This window comes from Thunnus maccoyii, chromosome 5 (genome assembly GCF_910596095.1).
Source record: "Thunnus maccoyii chromosome 5, fThuMac1.1, whole genome shotgun sequence".
NCBI classification, from domain to species: domain Eukaryota; kingdom Metazoa; phylum Chordata; class Actinopteri; order Scombriformes; family Scombridae; genus Thunnus; species Thunnus maccoyii.
In genome coordinates, this window is record NC_056537.1 from 29,093,772 (window position 1) to 29,107,638 (window position 13,867).

The window sequence follows — 13,867 nt, forward strand, 5'->3', positions numbered from 1 at the left end:
CAAATTAATTTAGTAATATACACCATTTGAGCACAGTCTTGGGTGAAACAATGAACTTAAACTAGATTTTTAGACAAAAAGCGCATTTAGCTGCTTCCTGGTATTGTTCATACTGGCTCACTGTCACACTGTCATGGCTTACTGGGACACTTGAATAGAACAGAGCCCTCGTTAATGTTATTAGCAACATCTGTGCTATTCCCACTGTGATAAGTCAAAATGTCTGCTGTGAAAAAGGTTCATTCATAAAGCAGCAGGACCCACCACTCATCATGTCAGTGGGGATTGTACTTGAGTAGAGCATATTCCCAGACAGATTTACAGCTAATCAAACTCAGTTGACACACAGTGGTCTTGGGGCTTTTGGGGCCTTTTGAAATCTGTGCCCATTTCACTCAGTTGGTAATCCAGTCTAAAATAAGAACCCCCAACTCCATGTCAAAAGAAAAGTGGTGTTATTGCATCACTTTAATGGCATCCAGAGAATTACATATAATAAATAAATACATAATTGATTTTTTTTTTTTTTTTTTGCTGAATTGAGTTTGTTCCCACACAATACCTGCCAATCATTTTTAACGATCCAAGCTTCAATGTCCCTTGACAAATACAGCATGTTGACTCCTGCAGTTCTTCAGGATGTCCTTCAGTCCTTCACCACCTGAGGGCAGAACAGGACAGAACATCTCAGGCAGAGTAAAAATATGAGGGGAAGTGCATGTGTGTGGGCTTCTATGCACGCACACATACATGCACACGTGTCTGTGCTACTTGGATGTTTGCCACTAATTTGCCAAGTGTTGAAGTATTTGCTGACACAATAATTCACCCTGTCTTATATTTATAGTGCGACAGTCACGGGGCCATGAAGCATCCCACATTCCTTGTAAAAGGGCCAAAAGAAATTAGTAACCGCTCGTGCATTGCTCACATATTACAGTGCCAGGTATGCAGTGGATCTTGTATTGTCTCCTTCTCTCCTATCTCTCTGTATGAGTGAGATAACAAGTCTGCAGTTTTTATCTTGGAAACCCTCTGACTTCAGCAGACAGCTGTCACAGAGCAATAAAAGGCTCCACCACCCTGCAGCTGGTGTGGTAGGGAGTGTGTTTGTGGGGTAGTGGTGGATTTGCAAGGAACCACAAGAAGGTGTCTGTAATAGTGATGTTCACACCCATACTCTCCTGAAACTCTATGTGTCCTTCCTGTGTTGTATGCAGATGATGCTGCCTACATCTGGTCATGAGTTGTGTCAAAAGGCTGACACATAATCATAATTAGATTTTCCTCGCCAACAAACTAGTAGAAAACTTAATAAATCAACATGTAGGTGAATGTATTTTGAAAAGAACACATAAGATTATTATAGAAAAGGCTTTTATTTAAAAATCATAACAGGGGGGTTAAAAAACTACTCTAATCTAACTTGCTACAATTAACAATCATTGTTGGTTACTATAAGTCCTGACTGAAATATAATATTGACACATTCTGTGTCTCCATTTGAAAGTCAACATTTTCCACTAACTCTAGACGCTCAGGGTTCTATTGGATACTGGATGCATTTACAGGCTCTGAGAAGCGCTGCTTTTTCAAATTGTGTACCAGCAGAGACAAAGTGAAAACAAACACAGCTGCACCGGACATGGGCAGAGTTACTTTCAGAATAAAAGTAGGTCTTACATGGGCCTTACATGTACAGACGTGTGCAACTATGACTAAATCCATCAAACAGGTTACTTTATTATTATTAACAAATGTTAAGTATTGTTATTTTATTATATCATGTAGCTATTGTTGTTTAGAAATACTCAAAATCATAGAATTGAAACAAATTAGCCAAGTAAAGAATTTTTATACGTAACTTTTGCATTAATTAGGCTATATGAAGTAAAACATTTCTTCACAGGGTCAATGCGCCAGATTTGAGTTTCAAAGTGATCGTTGACTTGAATTATTTAATCATTTTGTTTCTGTTTCCCTAGTGATAGTTTGGTAGGTGTGTGATATTGAACCAAAAGTATAAACCATCATAATCATAACAACATCAACCACAACTACAGTAAATGAAAGTAGAGCTGGAAACTTCATTATACTGTATAGCTCTGTTTGGAAAGGGGCTGTAATGTGTACATTTAAGTCAGATGAAGAAAGAAGGCTAATTAGTTATTAGAAACAATTAGCCTAATTTAGCCAATAGGCTAAGTGAGGTGTAGCCGCTTTTTTAACCAACTAAAACCTTTGTGTTTATACAAAGAGGACCTCTTTCAATGACATTTTTGAAAAGATGAAACCAAAATGTCAGCAGTCATTGTCCAAAGCTCTCATGATGTTTTGATAACACACATGACTCATGGGAGATGTAGGCAGAAAATCTCTGTTTCATGTTTTAACATTTCAGAAAGTAGGAAAAATAAATACAACCCTCCTGGAAGCTGTAACTAGCTTAGTTATGCCATTGTGGATTTTTTCATAGTAGAAAATGAAAATGAAAAAAAGTACATGTTGTTTTTGCAGTCCTGCTAAAGAAAAATCTGCAGTGAAACGTTTGGATGAAGTCTACAATGTCTGACCAACATTTCCAAAACAAATGTCAAACATTTTCATCGGAATCGTTACAAAATGAGCAGTCAGACTCAATGTCCCGTTTATATCTCTTAAGGGAAGATTTTACTGGGTAAAAGCTGTGAATTAATTTAAGCTGAACTTCTCTCACTTTATTAGTAAGGAGACACTTTTATCCTGTTAGAGATACTGGGCGGAAGTGTGCTGCAGTTGGACTTGACGCAGGTCTACAACAGGGGGGTCGGGAACAAACACGGCAGTTATCATGTGAGGAACAGCTCTGTCAACCACAACATTAGTGTGTTAGTGAGACAGTAACCGAGCTGTGAGGATACTTTGTGACTTCCACTGCCGACATACAGAGAATAAAAGCAGGAGGACTCCGGCGGGACCGTTGGCATCATCCTTGGTGTGTATTTCAGGGACTCTCCGCCGGTAAGTTCAGCAGCCGCCAGCCGCACTTCTCTCCGAGCGTGAGTGCACGACTGAGCGCTTATCAGGAATGCTCTTTACAAATACTTCATATCTGACATCCAGCTCACGATACTCGCAGGGAAATGACTTTTTTTTGTCTCTGTGTCGTGCTTGTTTGAAGTTGACTGTTATATGAGTGTGCTGCTGTTGAATGATTTATTCTCGGCTGTAACTTTAGACATTGTAGAGGTGTAACAGGTGACTTGGGCCCAAACAAAGGCTTTACTGGGAATTAGTTTTTCAAAAGCACCTCCGGACTATGATGAGAATAAAGCAAGTAAGTATTAATATAAAAAGAAAATACTTTTCAGATTGGCGCTAATTCACTGCAACTTACTATCATCATTATAATAGAACTGCAATTAGTGCATCAATTAGTTGCCAACTATTTATCTGATTCCCACTTATCAAATGTGAATATTTTCTGGTTTCTTTAGTTTTCTATGACAGTAAACTGAATATATTTAGGTTGTGGACAAAACTGGACATTTTAGGACGTCATCTTGAGCTTTGGGAAACGGGGATCAACATTCTTCACCATTTTCTGGACCAAACAACCAATCGATAAATCATTAATAATGGACAGATTAATTGAAAATGAATATAATCCATAGTTGCAGCCTTACATTATAATGATGAACTGTTACTAGGGGTACTATAAGCCATAAAGACGTGATTGTCAGATAACATTCATACTCCAGTCCACAGATTAAAAAAAAGAAAAATCAGGTAAATTTGATTTTACTTCAATGGCATGGTAGTTCATAAAAGGAGAGGGGTTGCTAATAACTTCATCTCATAATGGACACACTTACTTGGGTAAATTTCCCCCATTAAACAACCTGTGAAGTGACGGGCATCAGTGTAAGTAGATAAAGCTGTAGAGAAGCCTTACAGTTTCCCATTTGCTCATGGACTTTAGCAGTACAATGTTGTATCACGTTCCCTTTCCCTGGGAGGTTTAAATATGGTGCATCTAAACTTGAAGTTTTGATCAAAACATAATGAACTTATAGTGATATTGTGTGCCTGCTCTCATCTTCCACTTCAATCCTTTGTGTAGCAGGTGGCTTCATGTCCTCCAAGACCTGAAATCCAGTCAGGCGAGAAGGCCCGTCCCATCTTAGAACCCCCAGTTGCTGTGGACTAATGTTTCAGTAGTAGGATAAACTTTCACTCAATTTGCACCTGAGTAATATAATGGATTAGTCTTCATTAGAACTGGATCAGCATCCAAACTTAATGAGTGCTTCCCCGTTTCTTATGTAACCCTGCCAAGCAGTGCAGAGGCAGAATACCAGGCTGTTTGCTGCCGCTGGTCTGCAGGAGAGAAAGAGGTGGGAATCCAGTGTTCATACACTCAGAGAATGTGTTTTTGTGGCTCCATTCATTTACATGGATTATGGATTTGCTGCAAATAAGCATCAGGAAGAGCAATTGTTGCAAGTAGCTTACAGTTGCTGAATGTGAGTGTTGGTCAGAAGCAGCTTGGTCAGCATAAATGGCTAATGGGTCAGAGGTCCTGGACTTGGACAAATCCTTGCTAAATGATGGTTTTAAACTCAAGTAATTGCAGAAACAAGGCTGCTGTTTCTACATAATTAGTGCTGACTGATCTACAACTTAAACCACACGCATAGTTCAGACTGTCCTACTGAGCCCTGCTGTGTTAACTTATGACCTCAAAACATCAGGAAACCGGTAATGGGTGGCGAAAATCCATAAGCTAAAACACTGAAGGAATCTCTGAATTCAATGTGTAGTTTTCAGAACTTAAACTTAAACTTGAAGGCGAACCTCCCACGGTACAAAGAACTGGGCAGCAAGTTAATGACTGTAGAGGTCCTGTTTGGCTCTTTGTCACATTCAAGTAACATTTGTTTCACTGCATGAATGCATGAATGAAAAATGCTGTCACCCACATCCCAGACAAATTACAGTAACTGCCATCTGTGTGTTCATCAACTTCATCCCCCGGTCAGTTTTTGAGTGGCGCCACAGTTTGTGTCACATCATCTTGATTTTCATGTTTGTGGCCTTATTTGAGACTTTGTGTTAGTAAATCATAGCTGAACTGAATACTGTAACAATAGTATATGGAATTTCTGTTGTGTTTTTTCCCTTTCGTGCTTTGATTTTCACTTCCTACTGTTGCAGCCAACCCTTAAGATGTTAATCTCAGAACATTTCACATTCCTTCTTATCTGTCCCATGTTGCCTGTGGGGCAAAAAACCAAGCCGTTGCACAAGCTGTCACTTCCCGGAATGAGTGGTTGACTTATAAGGGGTGTCACTGTATATATCAGCCCAGGGAGAGAGACAGCAAGACAAAAATACACCAGGGAGCAGAGTGTCACTGTCACTGGATGACCAGATGGGCTGCTGTCAGATGAGAAAGGCCAAGTTGAGCTCCACTATGTGGAAGGATTTTCCAAAGGTTGGGTTGAGAAAAAAATCTGAAAAGTAATTATTAATTACCTAATATTTTTGATATTAGCATTTAATCAAATGACTAAGTGTAATGTGAGCATTGCTTGCAGTGATGAAATAACACATAATCATTAGCTAACTCAGCAGCTCTATGGAGCTTTTTAGTCTAATATTGTTTGGTCTCACGGCTCTCATCGACCCCTGCAGGCTGTCGTTTCAAGATAAAAAGCTGTGATAAACATGATGTACTCAAGCTGACCAGCACCAAACAGCACACAGACAAAGATAGCTAATTAGCTGGTGAAGAAAGTCAAACGTCTAGCAATTTAAGAGCCAAATATTCTTCTCAGGACACTGAACCAGAGTTAAAAGGGGAGTGAATATTTGACTTACATTTGTCACATGATCAGAAAAACGACTCTAAATGAATGCTAATGTTGCTTTGTATCTGCTGGATGTGTAAATAATCATGTTTGCTGACATTTTAGCCATAACAACTAGATAAGTTGGTGATGTGCATGTGTCTTTATCAGCTTGTTTTGATGTTTTTCTGCCATCTAGTGGCCAAAGTTGATTAATGCTGCTTAAAAAGACACTCCTTGATTTTGTGTTCCAAGTGTTGACTGTAGGTGTAAAGATGGGCCTAGTGGGGTGTGATGTCACCCATGTGGTTTGCATTGGAGGCAGTCTGAATCCCAGAGTTACAGCTTATGTTTGGCGCCATCTTTTCCATTTGGAGCCAGGAGCTTCCAAATGAGGAGTGTGGAGTGTTGCCTTTCACGCTCTGGAAACATGACCCACTACCTCAGACCCAAGCTAACACTAGCTTACTGGGAATACCAGGCTGTGCACACTTTGGCTAACGTTAGTTACTGTAGCTAATTTGTGCTAACAGGGCGGGTATCATAATCAAGTAACGTTAAACTTACCAATGGTGGCAATAGTCCGACTTAGTGCGAGTCTTCAAATCTTATTAATGGAACAATAATTTCCCAAATGACCACCAGTGCACTTATTAGAGGGATTAGAGGGCACAAATTTAGTGATTGAGACCATAATGACTCAAAAAAAAATTAGTAGCACCCGGTGGCATTGCGTTTTCTTGTACTTCCGCATTGGCTTCAGCTTCAAGTCATGGTAGTTGATGCTTGGTTCTAAGAGATAGTTTTACATCAACATTGTGGCTTTGAAAATTAGGCCTAACTATGGAGCTTATTGAATTATTGAATATTTGACTGCCCTCACATGGCAGGTTTCTCTTATTTTTCTCCCTTAAATGCCCCTTGAGCATAGCCCTTTAATTATAGTAGAGGTGTCAGTACATTAAAATAGGGGCCTTTTGCTTTAATTGTTGTAGATTGTAGTAAATTTAACTTCATGTTTAAATGCTCATCTTTTCTCTTAAAATTCTGTGGGTGAGGATCTGCTTTTTTAAGTGGCAGTCTAGCAACCATTGGGAGCTTTGTGGCTAGCATGGCCGAGCTTACATACTGAACCCAGGCAGTCCAAGAGTGTAATGCTTATTAGCCTGCAAAATCCTATACCTCTCGAGGACACATGGGTCCAAATCCCACCCCATAAGGTGGGGTATTAAATTTAATCTAAACCAACATGAAGTCTAGACAGTCTATTGCATTGCAAGGCTTTAGCACAACCTCCTGTGGGGACTGGACTTTTACAAGACGTACATGACTGTACATCTTGTGCCTCTATTGATACTTTTCTGTTTTATGTTTTTCTTCCGTAGTTCACCACAGTGTCAACAAATCTTTATATTATAAATGTTACAAAGTTGGGATGTAATGTAGAGCTGTAGCTTTGTCAGCTCCCAAAAGAACTATTCCGCACAAAGTTGACTGCTTCTCATAACTGCTTCTATTGATTCCTGTTGATCTGCAGATGCTCATGCCAGTAAGTCTGAAAGTGTTGACCGCTAAATTCAACACACCCCTAAACTTGCAGCAACTGTATCATCCATTTGCGGTGCAATGTGGACATACGGTATGTGGTATTGTGTCACAACAACTGCTAGCAAGTTGTAGGCTAAATCCAGCCCCGAACCTCTACAGTGTGTAGTGTTAATACTGTGAGGATTAGGAGTTTGATTTCAGGGCTCACATGCACTTATCTCAGAACAAGCAAACATATGGCATTCAAACCAATCTGTGTTTTGGAAGAGGTTGAGTGAGGCTGATTCTTTAAGACATACCATATCTTTGATGAGTTTATGATAAGCCAACATGTAGAACCTAAAAGTTATAGACCGGGACTTACTGTGTACTGGGGATAGATTTTATATTGGTTTTCAGATACATCTGACAGAAATTGGTCTTTTTTTGTCACAAAAATGATACTTTCCAATCCAAGAACTGTACAAGCACTTGGATATTTATGGTGGGCTTCAAAAACATGGATATTGTACTCCTAATTTCTCATTATGGGCTTTGATAAACAATTCATTTTTTTTTTTCACATGGAAAATTTGAAATGACAATATCTGACATCTGTGTGACCCAGTTTACAGATATACATTTTCACATTTACGAAAATAAATGCACAAAAATCACAGGACCAATGGCAAATGAAGTGATATTTACAAGAGTACACATCATGGAACTTTTTTAAATAGCAGTAAAGGCTTTCATGCCAAGGATTAATTGCTGTGGATGTCTGAAATTTTGTCATCTGCCAAGAATCTAGGAAAAATGATCAATGAAGGCCAAATGTATAGCTGTAGCTGTATTGGTAGCAATTGTTTGTACCCTGTGGGTGCAGGAGAGGATAAAGGCCACAGATCTGATAACTTATTGGACCACATATTAAAGTTGCTCAAATCTTACTGGAAAATCCAATAGGTGCTGATTTGGTTGGAGGTCAGCTTGTATGTGCAACATACTATTCAGTTTTAAGCTAGTGTTAGCAATATTTTTTCCAGTTACAAACAATTGATGTCATTACAAAAGAAGTCGTGATGCTGCTGATGTCAACAATGTCCATTTAAGTCTTGTTGCTAAACCTTTCCTTTAACAGTCATATCAGTTTTATTGGTGTTAACCAGATATGTGGACACTCCCTCATGCTTCCTTGGTATAACCTTTGTACCAAAGGTGAGAATCAACACTATGTGCTTATTAGTAAAAAATAGTCAGAGAAACAGACTGTGTGATAGAGGAAATCCTTAAAAGGATTCTTTAACCCCAACTCAGAGATTTGACTGGCTGTTGAACACAGACATTGTTATCTCGTTCCTTATATATCTGTCACCGTTGTTTAAACGCCATTTAGCGTTCTTGAAGACGGTATCATTCTTCACCTCATGGTACGTACAAACAACAGTGTCTTTACATTTAGCATGTTTCAAGCCCAAATGGGCATTGTCACCCTTACATCGGCATTATTTTTTAAAATCTCAACAAAAGAGAGAGAAGTTTTCAAGGAGAGAGTGAGGTAGAAAATATTTGGTTAGTGCTTGCAATAATATCAAAAAACTATGAACTAAATTAATTCATCATGATGCTCAGTGGTGTTATACTGTATGTAGTACTTTAATTATTTATTGTTATTGTTAACATTTTTCTTGCATAGATTTATTCATTGATTTATTTATTAGTGTTTTCTACTACGTATTGTTTGTATCTGTAACTTGATTGTAAAAGTAAAAGTGTGGTATAATTGGTACGAGTATTTGTTTCGCATAGTTGTGGGCTGAGAAAACACCTCATAAAAAGTTAACTTTTTTGAGACATTTTGACCCAACAGCCAGTATAATCAATTTTGGGGTTTGGGGACTGTTTGATGTTTGATTAAATTGTAGAATTCCTGAGGGATAATGCTGTCTTCACTAAGTCAACACTTAAGAACTGTGTTTCACTTCCCTGCAAGTCTTTTTGGTGACTGTCATGGGAGTGTATTTGTGTTTCTTGTTCACACAAGAACTGGTCTGTCTTTAAGTTTTGCCACTGCCTCTGGCCATGGTAAATAAACAGGATGGTAAATGGACTGCTCTTATATAGTGCTTTTCTATTTTACAATTTGTACAATGTGTTTTATTGTACGAATGACATTTTTCCCCTGTTTAAAGGAATTATTAAATATTTGAATGATTATTCAGTTGTTAGCCAAGAGTTGAGAAGATGGATACCATGCTCATGTCTGTTATCCATCTTCTCAACTAACCCAAAAAGCAAACAGGCGTATTTCCCAAAATGTCAGACTACTCCTTTAAGTATTGTTTTTTGTGTTTTTGCTTAGCGGAATTTTGTTTTGCGTGACATAAGCATTGTTGTACTGGAGTGGATTTGAGAGCAGGTGTTGTGAGTACCAGATTTTTAGACTTGCCATGACTTTTCTTTTTCTCTTTGGTGTGAATCCAGAGAGATTTTCTTGCATTTGAATTTTTGCTGTCAGGAAGGTTCGACTACACGCTGAAATTTACATCTGATGAATCAGACAAGAGATGCAAATCTTTCTTCCCTCTTCCTCATTTTTATGAACTGTCTTTTGATTCTCGAAAAGAAACCAAAGGACTAGTTCCCATTAGTTGGTGGGGCTTTACCTTTTTTTTTTTTTTAGGATACTTTACAAAATTGCAAAAAGCAGAACTACACATGGAAAGCTCAGTTCTTAACTACAAAATTTAAGATCTGGTTGAGAATAAATTCAGCTTGACCAGGTAAGATATTGAACCAATCAACAAACTGTTTGAGAGTGTTGATGAAGTGACTCTCCACCTGTAAAAACTCCTGAGCCTCAGCCTCATAAACAACTATTTAAACTATAGTTGTTGTAGGTATAAAATGAAGCACAATTCAGTGACATTGTGGTCTGTTTCTCACCTTTTCTGACTGGTTTTGGTTGATTGTTTAGGGGAACTTTGAGCACATTTTGAGAACAGCTGCCATATATCTCCCTTTTTAAAAATCTGAAGGAAGCAGATATGAGCTCACTGTGCCTCAGTGTGCTGAACTCTTTCCTCATCCTGGTTTCCTCATAGTTTTTTGTCAGTGCCACTGACACAAGAACAAGTCTTAAGCCTGTTGCTAACTGGACTTCAAGCATGTACGTGAAACTGGAAATAGCATATGACTGTACTTTACTTCCAGAGAAGAATTGTCCTAAAACTCATCTGTTATGTCATGGCTTCATTTTATGCTGCCTTCGTGTTCAGTGTTGTTTAAATTGTCGATGTCAGAGCATGCATGGTTATGATTCTTCCAGTTGTGCAAAACAGTTTTACCAGATAAGCATTTTTTCCTAGTAACCATGAGTTACGCTACCTGATTCCAGTCTGCACTAGTTTCCTTAGAATTTCTGGAGTATCAGGAATATTCAACAGAAAAATGGTGCCAAGCTTAGATGAGATCACTGCAGCTGTTCAAGTTGTCGTAAGTCGACTCGCAGAAATAGCAACATTTTCCTTTGATTGTTGTGACAAAAGTTAACTGCTCTTAACATCAGCCCCCACAACTTCCGTTTCAACTGAAAATCACATCAGTGGGATGGATATGTCACTTGCTAATGATTGGATGCTTGCAAAACAAAACAAATGGCCTTTCAGTCTATCAGGTTAACATGATAACTTTTAAGTAAAGTACCTGTATACTAACCCACAACACACAGTGGAAGCATACAGTAAGACAGCAAACTGAAAGATCTCATATCCAAAGTCATAAAACTCAGTTGTCCTGATTAGGCTGCAGGTGTGATAATACATATTCATGTTAGAGTTATCGCTATTAAAACCATGATATACATACATTTAATCATACTTTTTTATTTTACTTTATAGGAACCACACATTTTTCAACACGCTCTTGTCACAGGAAATATGTAAATTTAAGGAATGAAGATACTCTGCATACATCATACTGTTTTAGTGACGCACTGAAACAGACCGTTATTCAATATCAGTATATCAAACTGCACACGTGCATCCTGGCCTCTATTCTGTACTTTTATATGAATTACCCACTCCAACTGCTCTGTGTTCTCCCACCTAGGGAATAACAAATATGCAGTTGATGAGAAGTTTGCTCCCTATTGCAGCCCATTATCTGAAGGTTAAGTGTGGGTGTGTCGCTCTCAGCCGTGGACCAGTCTGATCTGGCTCATAGATATTCACTCATAAGCTTCCCCTCCGGAAAGGCCGTTAGCAGTGTTAGCAGTTAATGGTTTTGTCTGTATGTTTTTTAATCTTTGTTCATTTTTGTTTTATTCAGGGGAAAAAAGAAAAAAAAAACAGAATGGGGAAATGAGTAAATTGATCTCGTCATGCTGTTTCAGCAAAAGGGGGCACAGAAACTTCCTGTAATTGTTAACGTTTAATTATTTAACGGTATCAGCTTTTTTCATTTCTGGGTCAGGAACCAATAGCGGACATCATGGGTCCATGTTTGGATGATCCTCAAGCTAGAGGATTGCCTGAAAATACAGGATGCTGAGAGTGATTCAAGGGAGGAAGTGGGAAAATAGCTTTTCTGGTGAAATTATCCTTAAAGAAGTGTGTTTGGAGAGTCTTAAATTCAGGGTCGTTCACTCAGGAGCGGTCTGTCTTGGTTTCAAACGTTCTCTGGTGTACACTCTTAGCTGTCGTTTTATTACAGTAGGTGCACCTAGCTTAAACTAATGCAGCTGTCCTGCAATAAATCCTACCCTCATGAAGGTTATAATTTAGATGGTATAATTTATAATTTAACACTAGACCTGCCAGGTGTTGCTATGTACTTAAAACCAATGGGTAAAATATACCTGTGCACCTGGCTACCGCATTTCTAATACTAAAAATGTACTCTGTCAATGTATTAAGGCATTTTCTTCACAAAAATGAGTTTGTTTGTGTTTTGGTCCTCTTGTTTTACAGTCTAAGTATCTTTGAGAGCACAAATTGCTTTGCATGGTCGTCAGTATAAATCAATCTAAAATGACAATGAAAATGGGTATTAGAAGAAAATATTTGCATATTTGGTGGTGATATTATGTAAATCAACATTCATCACATAATGAGATGACCCATATTATTTAAATGACCAAACTAGCCTGAATACCCCCAATAGACAATAACGAGCCGTAATAATAATAAACAACCACCATAGTTGTGTGAATGAGAGAACATCACCGAGAAACTTTAGGTAACCATTAAAGTTTTTTTTATTTCTAACATGATATCGTAAACATTTATTTCTCTTTTGGTGTTCGGTTCATGAAAACAGAGTAAGGCAACAGGCATATTACAATAAACAGTAAACATGGCAAAACAAAAATGAATGAATAATCAATGAACTAAGAATAGGTTTTACACACAATGAACGTTTGTGAGTCGGCTAAATCATCTTCATTTGAACACATGTGATTATACTTAAACACACTCTGAGCAGACATTCAGCACTTTTCCACAGATAATTCTTCTGCACTTCAAGCACTTGGTGAAGGTTTTATTTTGTTTGCATTATGCCTTCATCATTCAGGTCACCTCTGCTCTTTTTATCATTGAATTATGACTTGAGGTAGTTGTTGCCTAGCAACTTAGAATGTTTAAGCATAAACCACATGAAAATAAATACCTGGTAGTGGTTAAATGCCTGTGTTTTTAATCTGGATTTATTGTCACTATTTTTAACTATAAGTGGTGCTACACAACATTATTTTAGGAAAATAATGTTTTTGAACCATTTTAGAGAGGTACTGATTCCACATTAAGGTGATTTATGAGGCTTTGTTTGTAGTGCTGCTGAATTATATGGCATTAAACTACAGTAAGAGGTGTTTCTAATAGTTCGTCCATCTTATTTATATCAGTGAAACACCTTTCTAAATCTATATCAACAAAAACTGAACATTATACTGCAGAGTTCTTGTATTACAAAGCGTCTGATTGATATAAAATACATTGAATAGATTGATATGAAACAGAATTCACTTCTTTGTTTGATAAACCTCTGACTTCATTGTGGTTCACTACTCACTACTACCAAACTGGCACCTCTGGATACACACATTCAGTATTTTCATTATACTGTAAAGAAGTCAAGATCAGAGGAGTCATAATGGAAACAGATTACATGTTTTACCTTATTAAACTTTCTCAGTAGTTCATGGTACATAGTTCATGGTCTACACTACAGTGTGATCAGTCTTTTGGTCTCTGGTGCAGCAGGATTGTTTGTGGTGTTTCTGAGAAGAAGGCAGCAGGTCCACACTTCAGCTCTCTGACATTCCAGCTGTTCATGTTTCCTGTTTTTAGAGGAAATCAGTGCTGCTGTAGCTAATCAGCATCGCATTCAGGAGCAGTCCTTCTTCTGGCCACGTCTGCACTCTCTGTGGTTAGATTTAAATTCCATAAATTTCATAACTAAAGTGTCTGCAACAGCGTCCTGTCTGTCTGACTCCTTCCCTGTCTACA

At 38.1% G+C, this 13,867-nt stretch overlaps 1 protein-coding gene across 2 annotated transcripts in view; it reads left to right on the forward strand.

Moving 5' to 3' along the window:
- Nucleotides 1–2,775: 2,775 nt before the first annotated feature.
- mical2b (microtubule associated monooxygenase, calponin and LIM domain containing 2b) overlaps nucleotides 2,776–13,867 on the forward strand; it is a 67,602-nt gene continuing 56,510 nt past the window's right edge. For both annotated transcript variants that reach the window (XM_042411181.1, XM_042411182.1), the window contains exon 1: nucleotides 2,776–3,000. The gene's annotated coding sequence lies outside the window, so the exon portion shown is untranslated. The remainder of the gene's footprint in view (nucleotides 3,001–13,867) is intronic.